Here is a 20,090-nt window from a genome sequence, read left to right as displayed (position 1 = left end):
CAGTGGCAGTCAAAGAATTATTGACTTCAATAATTAGGAAGAAATTTTCAAAGTTATCACCTGCTTTTTCTTTTCTTTTAATGTTTTACCTACTGAAAATTGTAAAAACAAGATAAAGTTAAAAGGGAGAGAGAAAATCGAGATAACTGTTGGTAATGTGAAGTACTAAAAATGGCAAAATTAGAAAAATACAGTGATGACAAGAGGATTTTTCATATAAGGCAGCTAAGTGTTTTCAAATATGCATATTGTACCAGCCAACATAATAAATAGAGTGTGTTAAACTCAATTTTTCCTTCTCAAATTGTTGCTGAGTAAAGCACATAAGTTAAAGGATTAAGTATTACATATAACCAGGACAAAACATGGTTATTCTTATTTAAATTGTGTGATAGAGGGGAGGGCAGATGGACCTGCTGAGGCCAGCAAGACATCTGCCATCCTTCTGACAGATGGAGGCCAGCAAGATAGTGCGGACACAGGGTGCCAGGAGGAAAGTCTGTTACTACCATGATGAGGATGTTGGACAAGACCACCCAATGAAGCTTTACCAATTCCGCATGATTCATAATTTACTGTTCAACTACACTCTCCAATGAAAAATGAAGATCTATTGCCCTCACGAAGCTGATGCTGAGGAGAAGACCAAGTGCCACAGTGATGACTGCATTAAATCCTTGTACTCCATTCATCCAGATAACATGTCTGAGTACAGCCAGCAGGCACAGAGATTCAACATTGGTGAGGACTGTCCAGTATTTGATGGCCTCTTTGAGTTTTGTCAGTTGTCTGTGGGCGGCTCTGTGGCAAGTTCTGTGAAACTTAGTTAGCAGCAGACAGACATCACCATGAACCAGACTGCACCAGGCAAAGAAGTCTGAGGCATCTGGCTTCTGTTATGTCAGTGATACAGTCTTGACCCTACTGGACCTGCTAGAGAATCACCAGGGGGTACTGCATATTAACCTTGATATTCCACGGTGCATATTGTGCATATTGACCTTCCGTGCCATGGTGATGGCATGGAAGAGGCCTTCTATGCCACAGACTGGGTCATGACTGTGTCCTGAGCCAGGACATAAATGAGGAGAGTACTGTGTCATAAATGAGGAGAGTACTTCCAAGAACTGGGGACCTATGGGATATTAGGGCTGAAAAAGGCAAGTATTATGCTATTAACTGCCCACTCTGAGATGGGATTGATAATGAATCCTGTGAAGCCATTTCAAGCCAGATATGTCCGAAGTAAAGGAGATATTCCAGCCTAGTGCTGTGGTCATACAGCGTGACTCAGACTCCATCTGGGGATCAGTTAGGTTGCTTCAATCTGAACATCAAAGGGTATGTCAAGTGTGTGGAATTTGTTACGAGCTTCATCTTGCTGATGCTGATGCTAGGAGGAGGTGTTACATGATTCGTGATGTCACTGGTGCTGGACATAGGAAACAACTGTGGCCCTGGGCACAGAGATCCATAATGAGCTCCCATATAATGACTACTTCAAATACGTTGGACCAGGTTTCAAGCTTCATATCAGTCTTTCCAATATGACTAACCAGATCAGTAATGATCCCTGGAGAAGATCAAACAGCAACTGTCTGGGAACCTGAGAATGCTGCCCCACACACCTAGGGCCCAAATGTGGGCTCTTGCTGAGGATGTAACCCAGAGGAGAGTGACAACAAGGACGAATACTCTGACAAGTGCATCTCCATCTGTTCCTCTGACAAACAAATTGCCTGTGAGGCCAGGCGCGGTGGCTCATGCCTGTAATCCCAGCACTTTGGGAGGCTGAGGTGGTGGATCATGAGGTCAGGAGACCGGGACCATGGTGAAACCCTGTCTCTACTAAAAGTACAAAAATTTAGCCAGGCATGGTGGTGGGCGCCTGTAGTCCCAGCTACTTGGGAGGCTGAGGCAGGAGAATGACGTGAACTTGGGAGGCGGAGTTTGCAGTGAGCCGAGATCACGCCACTGCACCCCGGCCTGGGTGACAGAGCGGGACTCCATCTCAAAAAAAAAGAAAAAAGAAAAATTGCCTGTGAGGCCAGGCACGATGGCTCACACTTGTAATCCCAGCACTTTGGGAGACTGAGGCAAGTGGATCACTTGAGGTCAGGAGTTCAAGGCCAACCTGGCCAACATGGTGAAACCACGTCTCTACTAAAAATACAAAAGTTAGCTGGGTGTGGTGGTGGGGGCCTGTAATCCCAGCTACTCAGGAGGCTAAGGCAGGACAATCACTTGAACCTGGGAGGCGGAAGTTGCAGTGAGCCGAGATTGTGCCACTACACTCCAGCCTTCGTGACAGAGCGAGACTCCATCTCAAAAAACAAACGAAACACAAATTGTCTGTGAGGACGAATTCTCCGACTCTGATGAAGAGGGAGAGGGTGGCTGCAAGAATTCTTCCAACTTCAAAAAAGCCAAGAAGATCTAAACAGGATGAAAGAGAGAAAGACCCAGAAGAGAAGAAGTCACAGCAGAGGAGAAAACGAAGGAGAAGAAGCCAGAGGCCAAAGGGTCCCAGGAAGAGGTCAAGTTGGCTGAGCAGGCCTTTCCAGCTCTGGCTTCTTGCTGGGTCCTCCAACCTAGATTTTATATTTTCTATTTCTCTATTTGTATTTTCTATTTATATTTCTCTAGACTATTAGTCTATTTTCTATTTCTCTAGGCTATTAGTCAGTTTTTTATTTATTTATTTTTTATTATACTGTAAGTTCTAGGGTACATGTGCACAACGTGCAGGTTTGTTGCATATGTGTACATGTGTCTTGTTGGTTTGCTGCACCCATTAACTCGTCATTTACATTAGGTATATCTCCTAATGCTATCCCTCCTCACTGCCCCTGCCCTACAACAGGCCCCGGTGTGTGATGTTCCCCACCCTGTGTCCAAGTGTTCTCATTGTTCAATTTCCACCTATGAGTGAGAACATGCGATGTTTGGTTTTTTGTCCTTGCGATAGTTTGCTGAGAATGATGGTTTCCAGCTTCATCCATGTCCCTACAAAGGACGCAAACTCATCCTTTTTTATGGCTGCATAGTATTCCATGGTGTATATGTGCCACATTTTCTTAATCCAGTCTGTCACTGATGGACATTTGGGTTGATTCCAAGTCTTTGCTATTGTGAATAGTGCCGCAATAAACATACATGTGCATGTGTCTTTATAGCAGCATGATTTGTAATCCTTTGGGTAGATACCCAGTAACTGGGATGGCTGGGTCATATGGTACTTCTAGTTCTAGATCCTTGAGGAATCGCCATACTGTTTTCCATAATGGTTGAACTAGTTTACAATCCCACCAACAGTGTAAAAGTGTTCCTATTTCTCCACATCCTCTCCAACACCTGTTGTTTCCTGACTTTTTAATGATTACCATTCTAACTTGTGTGAGATGGTATCTCATTGTGGTTTTGATTTGCATTTCTCTGATGGCCAGTGAAGATGAGCATTTTTTCATGTGTCTGTTGGAAATGTCTGTTCATATCCTTTGCCCACTTTTTGATGGGGTTGTTTGTTTTTTTCTTGTAAATTTGTTTGAGTTCTTTGTAGGTTCTAGATATTAGCCCTTTGTCAGATGAGTAGATTGCAAAAATTTTCTCCCACTCTGTAGGTTGCCTGTTCACTCTGATGGTAGTTTCTTTTGCTGTGCAGAAGCTCTTTAGTTTAATTAGATCCCATTTGTCAATTTTGGCTTTTGTTGCTGTTGCTTTTGGTGTTTTAGACATGAAGTCATTGCCCATGCCTATGTCCTGAATGGTATTCCCTAGGTTTTCTTCTAGGGTTTTTATGGTATTAGGTCTAACATTTAAGTCTCTAATCCATCTTGAATTAATTTTCTTATAAGGAGTAAGGAAAGGATCCAGTTTCAGCTTTCTACTTATGGCTAGCCAATTTTCCCAGCACCATTTATTAAATAGGGAATCCTTTCCCCATTTCTTGTTTTTCTCAGGTTTGTCAAAGATCAGATGGCTGTAGATGTGTGGTATTATTTCTGAGGACTCTGTTCTGTTCCATTGGTCTATATCTCTGTTTTGGTACCAGTACCATGCTGTTTTGGTTACTGTAGCCTTATAGTATAGTTTGAAGTCAGGTATCATGATGCCTCCAGCTTTGCTCTTTTGACTTAGGATTGTCTTGGAAATGTGGGCTCTTTTTTAGTTCCATATGAACTTTAAAGCAGTTTTTTCCAATTCTGTGAAGAAAGTCATTGGTAGCTTAATGGAGATGGCATTGAATCTATAAATTACCTTGGGCAGTATGGCCATTTTCACGATATTGACTCTTCCTATCCATGAGCATGGTATGTTCTTCCATTTGTTTGTGTCCTCTTTGATTTCACTGAGCAGTGGTTTGTAGTTCTCCTTGAAGAGGTCCTTTACATCCCTTGTAAGTTGGATTCCTAGGTATTTGATTCTCTTTGAAGCAATTGTGAATGGAAGTTCATTCCTGATTTGGCTCTCTGTTTGTCTGTTACTGGTGTATAAGAATGCTTGTGATTTTTGCACATTAATTTTGTATCCTGAGACTTTGCTGAAGTTGCTTATCAGCTTAAGGAGAATTTGGGCTGAGACAATGGGGTTTTCTAAATATACAATCATGTCATCTACAAACAGGGACACTTTGACTTCTTCTTTTCCTAACTGAATACGCTTTATTTCTTTCTCTTGCCTGATTGCCCTAGCCAGAACTTCCAACACTATGTTGAATAGGAGTGGTGAGAGAAGGCATCCCTGTCTTGTGCCAGTTTTCAAAGGGAATTTTTCTAGTTTTTGCCCATTCAGTATGATATTGGCTGTGGGTTTGTCATAAATAGCTCTTATTATTTTGAGATACGTTCCATCAATACCGAATTTATTGAGCATTTTTAGCATGAAGGGATGTTGAATTTTGTCGAAGGCCTTTTCTACATCGATTGAGATAATCATGTAGTTTTTGTCTTTGGCTCTGTTTATATGCTGGATTACGTTTATTGATTTGTGTATGTTGAACCAGCCTTGCATCCCAGGGATGAAGCCCACTTGATCATGGTATATAAGCTTTTTGATGTGCTGCTGGCTTCGGTTTGCCAGTATTTCATTAAGGATTTTTGCATCGATGTTCATCAAGAATATTGGTCTAAAATTCTCTTTTTTTGTTGTGTCTCTGCCAGGCTTTGGTATCAAGATGATGTTGGCCTCATAAAATGAGTTAGGGAGGATTCCCTCTTTTTCTATTGATTGGAATACTTTCAGAAGAAATGGTACCAGCTCCTCCTTGTACCTCTGGTAGAATTCAGCTGTGAATCCATCTGGTCCTGGACTTTTTTTGGTTGGTAGGCTATTAATTATTGCCTCAATTTCAGAGCCTGCTATTGGTCTATTCAGGGATTCAGCTTCTTCCTGGTTTAGTCTTGGGAGAGTGTAAGAGTCCAGGAAATTATCCATTTCTTCTAGATTTTCTAGCTTATTTGCGTAGAGGTGTTTATAGTATTCTCTGATGGTAGTTTGTATTTCTGTGGGGTCGGTGGTGATATCCCCTTTATCATTTTGTATTGCGTCTATTTGATTCTTCTCTCTTTTCTTCATTTTTAGTCTTGCTAGCGGTCGATCAATTTTGTTGATCTTTTCAAAAAGCCAACTCCTGGATTCATTGATTTTTTGTGTCTCTATCTCCTTTAGTTCTGCTCTGATCTTAGTTATTTCTTGCCTTCTGCTATCTTTTGAATGTGTTTGCTCTTGCTTCTCTAGTTCTTTTAATTGTGATGTTAGAGTGTCAATTTTAGATCTTTCCTGCTTTCTCTTGTGGGCATTTAGTGCTATAAATTTCCCTCTACACACTGCTTTAAATGTGTCCCAGAGATTCTGGTATGTTGTATCTTTGTTCTCATTGGTTTCAAAGAACATCTTTATTTCTGCCTTCATTTCGTTATGTACCCAGTAGTCATTCAGGAGCAGGTTATTCAGTTTCCATGTAGTTGAGCGGTTTTGATTGAGTTTCTTAGTCCTGAGTTCTAGTTTGATTGCACTGTGGTCTGAGAGACAGTTTGTTATAATTTCTGTTCTTGCACATTTGTTGAGGAGTGCTTTACTTCCAATTATGTGGTCAATTTTGGAATAAGTGTGATGTGGTGCTGAGAAGAATGTATATTCTGTTGATTTGGGGTGGAGAGTTCTGTAGATGTCTATTAGGTCTGCTTGCTGCAGAGATGAGTTCAATTCCTGGATATCCTTGTTAACTTTCTGTCTCGTTGATCTGTCTAATGTTGACAGTGGAGTGTTGAAGTCTCCCATTATTATTGTATGAGAGACTAAGTCTCTTTGTAAGTCTCTAAGGACTTGCTTTATGAATCTGGGTGCTCCTGTATTGGGTGCATATATATTTAGGATAGTTAGCTCTTCCTGTTGAATTGATCCCTTTACCATTATGTAATGGCCTTCTTTGTCTCTTTTGATCTTTGATGCTTTAAAGTCTGTTTTATCAGAGACTAGGATTGCAACCCCTGCTTTTTTTTTGTTCTCCATTTGCTTGATAGATCTTCCTCCATCCCTTTATTTTGAGCCTATGTATGTCTCTGCATGTGAGATGGGTCTCCTGAATACAGCAGACTGATGGGTCCTGACTCTTTATCCAATTTGCCAGTCTGTGTCTTTTAATTGGAGCATTTAGTCCATTTACATTTAAGGTTAATATTGTTATGTGTTAACTTGATCCTGCCATTATGATATTAACTGGTTATTTTGCTCATTAGTTGATGCAGTTTCTTCCTAGTCTCGATGGTCTTTACATTTTGGCATGTTTTTGCAATGGCTGGTACTGGTTGTTCCTTTCCATGTTTAGTGCTTCCTTCAAGGTCTCTTGTAAGGCAGGCCTGGTGGTGACAAAATCTCTAAGCATTTGCTTATCTGTAAAGAATTTTATTTCTTCTTCACTTATGAAACTTAGTTTGGCTGGATATGAAATTCTGGGTTGAAAATTCTTTTCTTTAAGAATGTTGAATATTGGCCCCCACTCTCTTCTGGCTTGGAGAGTTTCTGCCGAGAGATCTGCTGTTAGTCTGATGGGCTTCCCTTTGTGAGTAACCCGACCTTTCTCTCTGGCTGCCCTTAAGATTTTTTCCTTCATTTCAACTTTGGTGAATCTGGCAATTATGTGTCTTGGAGTTGCTCTTCTGGAGGAGTATCTTTGTGGCGTTCTCTGTATTTCCTGAATTTGAATGTTGGCCTGCCCTACTAGGTTGGGGAAGTTCTCCTGGATGATATCCTGCAGAGTGTTTTCCAACTTGGTTCCATTTTCCCCCTCACTTTCAGGCACCCCAATCAGACGTAGATTTGGTCTTTTTACGTAATCCCATACTTCTTGCAGGCTTTGTTCATTTATTTTTCTTCTTTTTTCTTTAGACTTCTCTTCTCGCTTCATTTCATTCATTTGATCCTTAATCGGTGATACTCTTTCTTCTAGTTGATTGAGTCAGTTACTGAACCTTGTGCATTTGTCACGTATTTCTCGTGTCATGGTTTTCATCTCGGTCAGTTCGTTTATGGCCTTCTCTGCATTAATTATTCTGGTTATCAATTCTTCCACTCTTTTTTCAAGATTTTTAGTTTCTTTGCGCTGGGTACTATAATTCCTCCTTTAGCTCTGAGAAGTTTGATGGTCTGAAGCCTTCTTCTCTCATCTCGTCAAAGTCATTCTCCATCCAGCTTTGATCCGTTGCTGGTGATGAGCTGCGTTCCTTTGGAGGGGGGGATGTGCTCTTATTCTTTGAATTTCCAGTTTTCTGTCCTCCTTTTTCCCCATCTTTGTGGTTTTATCTGCCTCTGGTCGTTGATGATGGTGATGTACTGATGGGGTTTTGGTGTGGGTGTCCTTCCTGTTTATTAGTTTTCCTTCTAACAGTCAGGACCCTCAGCTGTAGGTCTGTTGGAGATTGCTTGAGGTCCACTCCAGACCCTGTTTGCCTGGGTGTCAGCAGCAGAGGCTGCAGAAGATAGAATACTGCTGAACAGTGAGTGTACCTGTCTGATTCTTCCTTTGGAAGCTTCCTGTCAGGGCTGTACTCCACCCTGTGACGTGTGGGGTGTTGGTCTGCCCCTAGTGGAGGATGTCTCCCAGTTAGGCTACTCAGGGGTCAGGGACCCACTTGAGCAGGCAGTCTGTCTGTTCTCAGATCTCAATCTCCGTGTTGGGAGATCTACTGCTCTCTTCAAAGCTGTCAGACAGAGTCGTTCACGTCTGCAGAGGTTTCTGCTGCTTTTTTGTTGTTGTTGTTTAGCTGTGCCCTGTCCCCAGAGGTGGAGTCTACAGAGACTGGCAGGCCTCCTTGAGCTGCTGTGAGCTCCACCCAGTTCGATCTTCCCAGGGCTTTGTTTACCTACTTAAGCCTCAGCAATGGCGGGCGCCCCTCCCCCAGCCTCACTGCTGCCTTGCAGTTAGATCTCAGACTGCTGTGCTAGCAATGAGGAAGGCTCCGTGGGCGTGGGACCCTCCCAGCCAGGTGTGGGATATAATCTCCTGGTGTGCCCATTTGCTTAAAGTGCAGTATTGGGGTGGGAATTACCCGATTTTCCAGGTATTGTGTGTCTCAGTTCCCCTGGTTAGGAAAAGGGATTCCCTTTCCCCTTGCATTTCCCAGGTGAGGCGATGCCTCGCCCTGCTTCAGCTCTCGCTGGTCGGGCTGCAACAGCTGACCAGCACCAATTGTCCAGCACTCCCTAGTGAGATAAACCCAGAACCTCAGTTGAAAATGCAGAAATCACCTGTCTTCTGTGTCGCTGGCGCTGGGAGCTGGAGACTGGAGCTGTTCCTATTCAGCCATCTTGCTCTGCCCCATCTCAGAAGTTTTCAACTGTTCATTTTTAACCAGTCTGAGTGTATGGTATGTATGTCTGTAGACTATATTTAACTATATTAAAGTTATTTATCATATGTAGGCTATAAATAGAATATTGATATGAAAACAAAAATATCTTACAAATACAATATTTTTATTTGAAAATAGGAAATATTTTATTTTAGATAGAAAAGTCTACCAGCACTTTGAGAGATTGAGGTGAGCAGATCACTTGAGGTCAGAAGTTTGAGACCAGCCTGGCCAACATGATGAGACCCCATCTCTACTGAAAAAAAAATAAAATTAGCCAGGTGGTGGCATACACCTGTAGTCCCAGCTACTTAGGAGGCTGTGGCACAAGAATCGCTTGAACCCGGGAGAAGGAGTTTGCAGTGAGCCAAGAACACGCCACTGTACTCCAGCCTGGGCAACACAGTGAGACTCCATCAAGTTTTCAACTTATTTTCTTTCACTACAATAAGTTTGTGTACTCTATTTGTATCTTTCTCTGAAGTTAATAGCTTTGAATAAAAAACAAGAAGTTGTAGGAATACATACACACACACATTTGAACTACATGACTATACCTCATAAATAATTTAGTTTATAAAGGTTGGCTTAGTTGACTTCCTCATAATCAAAACAATTACCCTTTACATGCCTACCAGGCAAGGAAGGCATGCACATAGCTCTAATTCCAAGATTTGTTTATTTACAGAAATACCCTGACTTGTTAGTATTGTGACCTTGAAATTATTTTCTTGGTATTTAAAAGTATGCTTTAATGTAATATTGGGTGTGTTTCTGTACCAGTTAATCAACTAAAAAGTATTCATTAGCTGCCCACTGTGGCCTAGTGCTATGGCACCTGTGGGAAGAATGGAGAAGATCATATCTGGAAGTCTTCAACTTCTAAGATAATATTTCTCATTCCAGAGAACATGTAGTATTAGGTTTCAGGTCTACTGAAGTAGCCCTTACCATTTAAAGAGAATTCACAAAGTGCTAGACTGCTAAGTTAAAGGTGGTATGAATAGGTCATAGGGCCAGGAAGCTTGGTAGGCACAGGACAAAAACCTGTTTTAGGACCACAGGTGATCAAGTATCATCCAGGAGTGTGACACTACACCTGGGTGTAACCTAAGAATATGACTCCATACCAGTTGTGACCAAGGAATTTGACTCCGTCACCAGGTGTGACCTGAACATAGCACTCCATTCCTAGGTGTGAATATACCCATTTTGAGCTGGGAGAGTGATTCCATTTAATTATCTTATGTGCCCTAATTTTGCTCCAAGAAGCTAGTTTTTGAAAGAAACAAATTATGGCCTAATTCTCCATAAAGTTTTTTCACCAAAAAGAGAGAGACAGGGAGAAGGAGAGGGGGGAGAAGGAGAAGGGAAGGTGAAGGGAAGGCAAAGGGAAGGAGAAAGGAAGGGAGAAAAGGAGGGAGGGAGGAAAGAAAGAAGGAAGGAAAGAAGATAGGAGGGAGGGAAGGAAGGAGGGAAGGAAGGGAAGAAGGAAGGAAGGGAGGAAGGAAGAAAGGGAGGAAGGAAGAAAGGGAGTGGGGGAAGGAGGGAGGGAGGGAGGGAGGGGAAGGAAAGAAAGAAGATCGGGTAATTGAAAGTTGGTTAAATCCTAATCAATGAAGTCAGAAAGATGACTGGTGAGGATAGCAACACCAGACAGACACTTGGGGTTTACATATTTGAGCTGGTTATAAAAATGTCAAGTCCTGATTACAGAGACTCAGAATGGACCATATTGCAGAAATTTGTTTGCAAAACAGTTATTTGAAACGCTGTATCCAGAAAAACAACCATTAGATTCCAAAGCTTCCCTCCAAAACTTACTGAATATTTAAGTAAAACAATAGTTCTCAAAAATGCCAAAGAATAGATGCAGACTCTGCAGAAGTGGTTACCTCCAAGAGAGGCCTTTGAATTTGGGCATCATTGTGTTTTGGATTTGAGTCTTGACTTCAACACTGGGTCATCCTATTCAGGTGATTGTACTTCTAGGCTTCAGTTTCTGCATCTGCAAAATGGGAATAAAAGCAACAACTTCAGAGAGTTGTTTTGAGGAATAAGTGTGACAATGTATATAAAGAACTTAGGCCAAGTGGCTCAGGCCTATAATCCCTGTACTCTGGGAGGCAAAGGCAAGAAGATCACTTTAGGCCAGGAGTGCCAGACCAGTCTAGGTAACATGGAGAGATGCTGTCTCTACAAAAAAAAAAAAAAAAGCCAGATGTGGTGGTGTGTGCTTGTGGTCCCAGCTATCCAGAAGGCTGAGGCTGTAGAATCACTCTAGCCCAGGAATTTGAAGCTGCAGTACACTATGATCCTGCCACTGCACTCTGTCCGGCCTGGGTGATGGAGTGAGACTCTCTCTCTACAAAAAGTTTAAAAATTAAAAATAAAAAAACAGCTTGGCATAGTATCTGGTACCTAATGTATGTTCAGCCAGTCTTACAATGATGATGGTCATGCTGGGGCTGATGATGGTGATGATGATGGTAGTAATGAGGATTGCCACCACCACCTTGAAATGCCAGCCTTTCACTGTTCTTAATTCAAAGACTCTGCTGTTAGCTCAGTTGTAGATGTACAAGAAAAGACAAGTACCCTCCAGGTTTCCCTGGCTGTGGGCCTAGAGCACTAGCAACTCCTGGGACACCTGAGAGGTGGTATCTAGTGGCTGGAGGCCACACCTGTGTAACTCCTTTAGTGAGATTTTCCTTAGTTCCCATGCATTAGGCCACTGATTCATTCAATCATTTGACCAATATTTGTTGAACATCTACTATGTGCCAAGGATATAACAGCAAACAAAATACAGTCTTTACTTTCAAGGGATTTACCCACTAATGGAGGACATGGACAATAAACATGTGAATGTTAAGATAGTATAAATGTTATAATTGAAATAAGCACAGGATATAGGGCCCCAGAGGGAAGTTCCTATACCATCTTCAGTGACATCTGAGGTTTCTACAACCATTTAAGTACCTGGAGAAATGTAAACAGGTATTTAACCAGGGAAAACAAGCCCTGACCTATATTATGAAAATTCTATTGTTTTTACTTAATTCTCTGCTGATGTCATCTCTATTTTGTTCCCTCCAAAGTAGAAAGGTGCTAAGCATTTACTCCTGGTATTGAGAGCCTTATCTAAAAATCTATGACTGGGACAAAATTTAGTGTTCCAGTTAAAATTTGTATATTGTAATGAAGATGACTTACTCATTACAATAAAATTAAAAGAGATTTTTTTTTCAGTACATGACACTTATACTTTTGAGTGTTTCTAAATTGTTTATTGTTTTTAAAGAATAAGCCTCATTTTAATGAGCTATGAAAATTCTTGCTCTTGGGAACATTTATAGTACATAATGAAATGCTTATAATCTGTTTATAATAACACGTGGGTCAGTAGCAAATATTTAAGAGGACAAAAAAGAGAAGATCTCACCATAGTCTGAGTCATAATTTAAACTTCTACTGGAATTGAGTCTTCAAACCAAGAAATAGTGAATAAATTAGTACAGTTAAAATAATAAAAAGATATTTTTAAGGGTGTTTAGGTTTTGGTAGACTGAATTCTAATTACAGATATTATGCTATCATCAGGAAAGTCTAACATGTTTTGTCAACTGGAAGTATATATTTGGTATTTTGTCTTTTTAACTTCATATTTCATTGTGGCAACAAACTTTAAAAGAAATGTTCTATAATGTTAAAGTCACAAGTGATTCCTTGAACAAATGTATGCTCAAACACCACTAAGGATCTACCTTTGAATTTTACAGTCACCAGAAACATCCTGTGTGACAGTAGCAGGTATTTTGCCCGTTTATACTCAGAGACACATTTTGGCATCAATAAGCAGACTCATCTAAAATCCATTTCAAATAGATGTTGTTGTGGATGATCTGGGAACATGGAGGGTAAGAGAGAGTATAACAAGTTTCAGAGACCCTAGCAACTCACAAGATCTGGGCAGATAGACTACCAAGTCTAGAACCAAAATCCTTAACTAGGGTTGACCAGCTTGTAGGAGCAAAGCCAGTATTTGGTCCTAAGCCTCTCTCATTCCCAAAGCCATGTTCTTAACTACTAGAAAACACTCCAGTATTATCTCCCACTCAGGAATCCTGTGTACTGACTTATACCAGGGGTGTGTGTGTGTATGTGTGTATACACAGAATATAACATGAAACCTTAGATTTGAATGGAGGTCCATTTGACTACAGAATTGATCATTTTCCCACATACTTGTTGCCCCCTTGCCCTAGCGACCTCCAGTGATTTTGGAGATGTCTGTGGAAATGATATCCTTCCATTCTTTGATATAGACACCTATGAGGGTAGTTGGGAGTCTTCCCACTGATGGTTACATATTCATAGCACAGTCAATAAATGGGAAAAGAAGCAGCTCCTATTAGCTGATGGGCCAAGTAAAACATATTTCACTCTGCAAAAGAAGCCATTGATTGGACCCAGTCAGAGAAGTGGTCAAATCAATGGTAACTAAGAGAAGAGGGTCTGGAAGAGTGTCTGGGCAGAAGCAATCGTATGTGCAAAGGCCCAGTGGCAGCAGGGAGTATGGCAAGTTTGAAGTCTGGGTGGAGAGTGGTGAGCTGGAGGGTTCCTTATGCCAATAAAGTCTGGAGAAGTCGGAATGACAAGCACTAACAGGTATTTGGGCACTCGCTGTGAGCTGAGCACTGTGACAAGTGTTTTTAAAGTATTATCTAATTTAAGCCTTATATTTTTGCTTATGAAAAATAGAGAGAGGCAAAACAGAGAGAGGCAAAAAAACTGCCGGGTAACACAGGCTCTTGTTAAGGGCTCTAGAAGCAATGGGAAGCCATCAGAGGGTTTTAAGCCGAAGTAGTGACACAATAAGACTTATATTTCAAAAGGATGATTCTCATCAAAATAAAGCAGGGATGCCCCCACGGGCACCATCCCTTCCAGCCCTCATTGTACCCCAAATTAAAATATTTACATTTGAAATAGTCATGGATATTGAACTTGAAAATAAATGATTTCTCTGAAATGAAGACCGAGATGGTGTTAGATGAATTTCTCTTGAATTGTTTTGAGGAGTTGGAGAAAGGAATAGTGGCTAGTAACCTAGCTCTCTCTACTTTCTGGGAACTGTACTTCAAGAAGTTGGACTTTGAAGGAAGCTTGTGGTGTAAACTACAAAGGGGAATTAAGACCTGTCCCCTCTAGGCCCACGTGGACTGTTAATGCTCCCCCTACCCCATGCCACACTCACTGATGACTATGAGTCATAGCAGTGTTTTACTTATACTGCAGGAACACTAATTCCTTCTTCATGGGCCAAATCCAAGCCATGTGTGTTTTTCTTTGACAGCTGCAGTATTTTAAAAATTGGGAATCTTGCATTAAAATGTTCTGGCTTCTCAGGCAACCCTGGGCCACTATTCTCCCTTGGCCCATGGGCTGACACTGACCCATGCTAACCCCCGCAAGATGAGACACACCAGCTCTTTACCACACACCTGGCCCCACCTCCAGGTGGTGTCCCACTCAGCTCTAGCCTCATTTACCTGCTTGGTCCTGCAGGCATCTCCATTTTGGACCCTGCAGTTGTATTCTGAGATTCACACAAGCTTTGGGGCACTTCAGTTCAAGGATTTATGAGGCTGAACTGGGAGTTGGGACAAAAGGGAGAAGGGCTGTAAACACAGACAGGTCATCTGCGAACAACCATCTGGCTGGGTTCTTCCTGGGAAATACAGGCAGCATTCCAAGCAGGGAAAGCAAGTGAGATAGTGCCAAGGTGAGAATGTGTGCAGCAACTGTAAGACAATGAAGAAATGATGCAGTAGACATAGTGAGAGGTAAGGTTCATTTGGTAGCTGTGGTTACAATTTGGAGAATGAGGGTGAAAATTTGAACCTAAAGCATTAGAGAGCCATTGCAGACCCTTAAGCAGGTTGAATTTTGAACTGTGGCACATTAGGACCAATAGCCTTGGAAGCACCCTCTGTAGGAAGGAGAGTGGCACTTACAAACCTGAATGCTTTTCCCTGGATTAGGAATTGGGTGCACTCAAAATAGAGGGCCAGAAGCCAGCATGGGCCCACTTAGTTTTCATTGGCACGAGACACTGGTTACAGTAAAAGACTAGTCTTGAAAATTTAGCATCACCGGGAGAAAAATGAAATGTAATAAAAATTAGTCGGTTAAGAATGGAGGCATTTTTACTATGACACAGCACCATTGCAAAAAATCTCCCGCCTTGTGCCAAGGGGTCTGTGCTGCTAAACTCCTCCCCGGAGTCAGTGCATTTGAGTGTTCTCAGCGCAGTCGGCACAGCCAGAGCAACTGGGAGCGAGGCCTTCTCCAGGCTTACGTAAAACATAGATCTTGCCCAAATGTGGAAAACCTTTAGGGACATGAAAACCATTAGGGATTCGTAGCCCTGACTTGAACCAAGCAGAATAAACAAACCCCTGCCCAAGTTGGAACTCACTGGATGCCTTTCAGAGTTATCCAAGGGGAAAGGCTGGAGGCCTCAAGGGTCTTTGAGTGGGTTAATGTCTTGTTTTGGCTGCCTAGCTCAAGTCTGATGACCCTTTATCTGTGCTTTCCTTTGTTCTTTTCTCAAAAGTCTTAATGCCTCAGTGGCAAATCCACAAATTGATTGTGTTTTGAACCTATAACATATACCATACTATATTTTCCCTGCTAATGGGATAGTAAAGCCCAAGTTAGACCTTTTGTTACAAAAGATTCAGGAACTGGACTGGAAAGGTTCCAGGTAGCATTCACATTTTCCATGGACAGGGTCTTGGTAAGTTCCCAACCTTATTTCTGTTTTCAATATCCTTTGTCACTCTTTCCAGCCTCATCATTTAGTTTTCTATACGCATAATGTAGAGAAACATTGAGTCTCTCTCCCCCAACAGTTAAGTGGCATCATTTTCAGACTCTTTTTCTCCCAGTTTTTTTTTTTTTTTTTTTTTTTTTTTTCCACGTGAGGAGGCAGAGCCAGGCATGGTGGCTCATACCTGTAATCCCAGCACTTTGGGAAGCTGAGGCAGGTGGATCACCTGACGTCAGGAGTGTGAAAACAGCCTGGTCAACATGGCGAAACTCTGTCTCTACTAAAACTACAAAAATCAGCCGGGTGTGGTGGCAGGGGCCTGTAATCCCAGCTACTTGGGAGGCTGAGGCAGGAGAATCACTTGAACCCAGGAGGTGGAGGTTGCAGTGAGCCAAGATGGCACCACTGCACTCCAGCCTGGGCAACAGAGGGACACCTTGCAAAAAAAAAAAAGAGGCTGGGCACCGTGGCTCAAGCCTGTAATCCCAGCACTTTGGGAGGCCGAGACGGCCGGATCACGAGGTCAGGAAATCAAGACCATCTTGGCTAACACGGTGAAACCCCGTCTCTACTAAAAAAAAATACAAAAAACTAGCTGGGCGAGGTGGCGGGCACCTGTAGTCCCAGCTACACGGGAGGCTGAGGCAGGAGAATGGCGTAAACCCGGGAGGCGGAGCTTGCAGTGAGCTGAGAGCTGGCCACTGCACTCCAGCCTGGGTGGCAGAGCAAGACTCCATCTCAAAAAAAAAAAAAAAAAAAAGAAGAGAGAGAGAGAGACAGAACGAGAGAGAGAGAAAGAAAGGAGAGGGAGGGAGGGAGAGAGGAGGGAGAGAGAAAGAAAGGGAAGGAAGGAAGGGAGGGAGGGAGGGAAGGAAAGAATAAGAAAAAAAGAGAAAGAAAGAGAGAAAGAGAAAGAAAGAGAGAGAGAGAAAAAAATTGGGGGAGGCAGATTAGAGATTAGAGAATTATGAATGTTCATTCATCCAATAAATAGTCAATTGAGTGCCTGCTGTGGACTGGACGCTATGCTAGGCACTATATGGTGACAGTGGAGGGGACTGGATTGAAGAAGAATGAAATAATACCCTGGGTCCCTGATATTCACAGTCTGTTACAGATGGAGATGGGCATAGAGATGGGAAACCAAAGCGCAGAGCAGCTAAGAACCAAGCCCTAGATGGTCACAAATCCATATCTCACAGAAGCGTGATCTGAACTATCATGGAGCTCTTACCCTGCCTCTAGTCTACCTGTAGGAAATATAATAGAATGTAGCACAATATAGGAAACATTTGCAGAATGCCTGCCACCCCTGTTCTAGCTAGGGATGAAAAAAATGAAATGAAGCACTGTTCTTAATTCTAGGAGTTGATTTTGCTTAACAGAGAGACAGACATGAACCAGTGGTTACATTGCAGCATGATACACAAAAGGCAAAGATTGGTGATTGAGAATGTGGAGTTTGATGACAGATAGACCTAAGTCCCAGATCAACCACATAGAAACTGCATGATCTACTTAACTCCTCTTTTCTAAGTTTCGTCATCTTATCTGTAAAATAGGACAATGCAGACACTTGCCTCAGGTAATTATAATGGGATAAAAAGTAAATTAAGGACTATAAAGTGATTAGAACACTGTCCAAAGACAGTGGAGATAGAGCAAAGAAGGCACTTAGAAATGGCAAGAACAAAGGCTTAGCTGCAGGATGTGTCTCAGGATGGGAGCTGGAGGGGTTAGGTTTGGCAGGAGAAGAGAACATGCAGGGGGCCTTGAGAAATGGAGCTGGAACGGGCATCCTGGTTTGCAGGTGCACTGGGCCCTAGATCAGGGCAAATCTTGGGAGGATAGGGATCCAGGACAGCAGCTACTCCTGACTCTTGCCTTCAAGGTTCGTTTCTTCCATTCACACGTGGGCCTTATCACTATTCCAAGGTGTATCAGCCACAATCAGTTCTCACCTTCCCTGAAAGTTCTCTCTGGTCTTCCTCCCTAGCTCAGTTGGATCATGCACAGGCAAATAAATCCCTTTTCTCCTTCTCTAGCTCAACCATGAGGAAGTTGGAATTTTTTAATGCAAAATTTTCGTTTCCAAGGCAAAGAGAGAAAGGACGGAAGGAAGAAAGGGTAGGAAAAGGGACTATAGGAAGTGGAAGGAAAGGGAAAAGGAAGGAAAGGATATATAGACACACAGAAACACAGAAACAGATATGTTCAGCAAAGCATAGACGTCATACCTCATTTATCAAAAGTGGGTCACAGATCAGCCTTGCCAATGGATTCCACTTGTAGGACCTCCAGTGCTTATTCTCTTCGTTGCTTCTGCCCTGAATGTCTGGACTTGGAGTGATTAAACCAGTTGTCTGAGAAGAGTTGGCTACCATGGCTGCCATGTCTATTCCAGAACTTTCTAACTTCTCACACAGCACCCCAAGTCTTTAATCCCCTTGGCCCTGTTCGTTCTACTCTACCTTGACACTGGTTATAGTGAAAGGACTAGTCCTGAAGATTTAGCATCACTGGAAGAAAAATGAAATGTAATGAAAATTAGAGTCAGTTAAGAATGGAGATATTTTTACTATGACACAGCACCACTGTAAAAAATCTACCCATGTGTGCCAAGGGGTCCACGCTGCTAAACTCCTCCCCTGAGTCAGTGCATTTGAGTTCTCTTGGTGCAGTCAGCATAGCCAGAGCAGCTTAAGATTTTGACTTCAAAATCTTGGTGTGGTCAGTTCACACAGGCTACTTGAATCAGTCTTTGAGCCTTGACTGATCTGAGCCAATCAAGTTCACAGAAAACTGACTTCTAAACCCAAATGCCATTTCTCAATTTCTGAGAGCTACATGCAGCTCAGTCGCTGCAGGTAATAAAAACAACAGCAATAATAACTGCCTTTTATTGAATCATGCACTACATGTCATAAACTGTTCTAAGTGCTTTACCAGCATCAACGCTCTTGCAACTAAAAGTGTGGGCCCAGAACCATCAGAATCTCAAGCTTCACCTGAGACTTCGGGTCAGAAACTGTGTTTTTTACACTTGATCTTAGCCCAAAAGGCCGAGAAGTGATAGAAACTGCGTTTTTTAAAATAAAATTCCCAGATAAAAACCTAGGTTCTAGTTCTGGCTATACAACCTTAATCTTTTCTTCTCTGCCTTCTGTCTTTGAGTCCCTTGGTCTCATTCAGTTTCAAGGTCAACTTTAAAATCCCGCAATTCCCATCCATTGAGAAAATGTTTGAAGATTCTCTTTGGTGCCCAGAGTCCATATTCAACAATGATAAAACCCACTCAGAGTGACCAGAAGGAAGTTCTGGTTGATGGTTTTTCCTTCAGAGACAGCAGGGGCTGGGCAATCGGGTCCCTTCAGGTGAAGGGACTACAGAGTAATTAGATATGATTCACCTGCTGTCTCAAAGTAGTATCTTCTTGTATTTTTTATATTTATATCTGTAACTGTAGACAAAAAGGAAATTGCCCTGAAAGAAATAACTGGCCAGTGGGTAATTAGGACTCCAACGGAGTGAACGAGCCACCTATCTTATGTGTATAAATGACCTGTTTCCCCCCATTGCTAACTTTCATGTGCTTATAAACAAGTAGATGTTAACACACTCCCGGTGTATATGACAACCTACGTGGAGGTCATGCAGAAACAGGCGGGCCTTCCATTTCGGCCCCACCGCTGTGCTGAGTGTTGTATGCGTGTCTTCTGTACTTCTCAAAACAACCTGGCAGGGTGGAATTATGATCCTCATTTCAAAGATGGGAAAACTGAGACTTAGGGGCTAAGTTTATGCCCCTACAATTTCAATTATTTAAGAAGGAGACTGAGGAGAGAGAAGATAGCTGGTGACTTCAGATCCTTTGTTGTCCTGAACCCCAAACTTTCCTGCCTCAGTCTACAAGCCCAAGGCCCTGTGGTTAGGCTTAGTAGGTTCCCTTGTTTTAGCAGACTGTTTGAAGAAGATGTAGTGATCCCAGTCCACTTCCACTCAGAGGCACACCAAAGTATTTGTTCCAGCCACATAGGATAGTTTACCTGTGAGGAGTTTAGGGAAATTCATTTCTGCTATCTCATCTGTGAAGAGTTTAGGGAAATTGATATTCTGCTGTATCATCTCCTATCTTCCATGATGTTTTGCAGTCCTTCTAGCTGGGAGTTCACAGGACGTTGACCAGATGGCCTGCTGTTCTGAGTGATTAATTAGAGGGTTGAGCATATAGGGAGTATCTAAGCAAGGATTTGAACTTGAGTACATCCCACTTCAGAGCCCATGCCTCTGAGCACTCTCCTTTATATGATATGGAGCCCTGGGGAGGCCTCTGGTTGGAGGAAGCATGTGCAGTGAATGAAGGTGCCTGGGACTCTCAGGCCTGCAGCCCTGATTTGCGCAGT

The 20,090-nt window shown here is 42.3% G+C and overlaps 1 protein-coding gene and 1 pseudogene across 1 annotated transcript in view; both read left to right on the top strand.

Annotated features, from left to right (window-relative positions):
• PLCE1 (phospholipase C epsilon 1) overlaps positions 1–20,090 on the top strand; it is a 274,157-nt gene that overhangs the window by 53,617 nt on the left and 200,450 nt on the right. The window lies entirely within an intron of this gene.
• On the top strand, positions 453–14,498 carry LOC115900411 (annotated as a pseudogene).

The sequence above is a fragment of the Rhinopithecus roxellana genome, chromosome 11 (genome assembly GCF_007565055.1).
Source record: "Rhinopithecus roxellana isolate Shanxi Qingling chromosome 11, ASM756505v1, whole genome shotgun sequence".
NCBI classification, from domain to species: Eukaryota; Metazoa; Chordata; class Mammalia; order Primates; family Cercopithecidae; genus Rhinopithecus; species Rhinopithecus roxellana.
Note: the sequence above shows the minus strand (reverse complement) of the source record. Positions and strands in the feature narration are given on the sequence as shown.